Source organism: Rattus norvegicus, chromosome 7, assembly GCF_036323735.1.
Source record: "Rattus norvegicus strain BN/NHsdMcwi chromosome 7, GRCr8, whole genome shotgun sequence".
Lineage (NCBI taxonomy): Eukaryota > Metazoa > Chordata > Mammalia > Rodentia > Muridae > Rattus > Rattus norvegicus.
The window spans coordinates 115,221,931-115,224,071 of record NC_086025.1 but is presented as its reverse complement, the minus strand read 5'-3'; positions in this window follow the sequence as shown (position 1 = coordinate 115,224,071).

Below are 2,141 nucleotides of genomic sequence, written 5' to 3'. Positions count from 1 at the left end.
ACCGTGTGGGTCCTGGGGGAATAGAACTTGGGCTATCAGGTTTAGCTCAAAGCACTTTCAACTGCTAAGTCATACTGCTGGCCCTTCGTCTTTTACTTATTTATTTTTAGAGCAGGAACCTAACCCATGAGAAGGTGCTGCCCTCAGCTGAGTCTTCCCACTTCAGTTAATCTAACAGACTATCCTCACATGCATGCCCAGGTGCTAACCTGGTCTCGGTATCTGCACACAGTGTATCAGGAGCTTTGCTTCCTGTCTGATTCTAGATTCTGTTAAGTTAGCAATCGGTTTTGATCATCAGAGTATATGAGGCTAGGGCTGGGGAACAATTCATGCAAGTGTGGGACAGGGTCAGGCAGTGGTCGCCTCTCGTGTAGACATCAGTTTTCACTTCCCCACTCCTGCCAGGTAGGCTGGGAGGCTCAGCAGACCATGGGGAGACATCAGGTCTGGTTTTGGCTACTTTGGCTGACTTTTGGTAGGGTGGAGAGTGGAGGTCTGCTGTCAGCACAGCAGGGCCAGGCACACTGGCACCTTGGATAAGGGGTAATAATGAAATTAATGAGGGTTCAGAAGCCAACAAGACCTGAGATATGAAGCCACAGGCCCTGAGCTGTTTATCCTGTTTGAATCTCTGCTCTGATAGTAAATGGGTCATACCTTAAGCAGTTCTGAGCCTTAATTTCTTCTTTAATGTTCCTCTCACCATGGGTGTGTGTGGGGAATTAACAATCCCAATTTATTTCTCTCCCTCTCCCTCTCCCCCTCCGCCTCCCTCTCTCTCTAAGACAGGGTTTCTACATAGTCTTGGCTGTCCTGGAGCTCAGTATGTAGACCTAGATCAGACTGGCCTCAAACTTAAGAGATTGCCTGTCTCTGCCTCCCAAGCACTGGGATTAAAGGTGTGTGTCACCATGCAATGCTCCTATTTCTTCCTCTTTAAATGAGGATGTGCATTCCAGAATGTTCTGAGGGTGTAACAGAACAGTGAGGTACTTCATGTGCTGAGAGGCAGCACAGCTGGAAGCTGCAGACCAAGGCCTAAACACCGTTTCCCCCACCAACCAGGACCCCTGAAAGTCAGCCTGGAGTACATGCCCCTGGTGGAAGGCAAGCAGAGGCTTATAGGGTGCCTCAGAGCCTGCTGCTGCCTGGTTCACCGTTTTAAAGAAGGCTTCTGGCTGAATGTGGTCAAAGAGGTGGCCCAGTGGTTAAGAGCCAGAGCTATAAAGTATAAAGAGACAAGTCATGGCTGCCTCTTAAGTCAACACTTCCGCTGGGCAGTGCTGGTGCACATCTTCTGTCCCAGCACTCAGGAGGCAAATGGATCTCCGAGTTCAAGGCCATCATCTTGGTTTACAAATCAAGTTCCAGGACAGCCAGGGCTACACACAAGGAAATCCTGACTTGAAAAACAAAGAGTTCTTAGTGCTCTTGCAGAGGACCTGAGTTCTGCTCCCCACACCCAGGTCAGGCAGCTCACAAACACCTGTAACCGCAGTTACAAAGGACCCAATGCCTCTCGAGGTCTCCACAGGCTACATGCATATATCCACATACAGATATATACATATAATTAAAAGTTATATATTGACTTTTAAAAATGTAACATCTGTAAATCCTAGTACACAGGAGGCTGAGGCAGGAGGATTGTGAATTTCTTAGTGTTTAATTTGCCAGACAGACAATTTGGGCTGTCTTAGAACTAACTCTGTAGGCCAGGCTGGCCTTGAGGCCTAGAACTCAGAGGTCAGCCTCCACAGTGCTAGGACTAATGGTACATGCCACCACTGCCTACCTGGCTTAAATTTGCACTATTAATCCATCTTTTTCACCCCCCTAAACCATAGTTGCCATCAGTTGTTTGTGGTCCTGGTCTTCTCCTGGTTGTTTCACAGTCTGCTCAAACTACCTTTGCTCTGATATATGTCCCCCTCTCTCAAGAACCGGGTAGGTATTATTTTGACTTAACAGGTGAAGAAACTGAGGCACAGAAGAGTTAGGAGACTTGGCCAAGGGTATCTAGCTGGTGTGGACAGCGGTGTTACCTGGGACTCCAAAGAGATGAGGTTTTCTGTCTTGGTTCTCATGCTGACATATGAGGAAATAAAGGAGGGAGTAACAGAAAAGACCATGCCAAA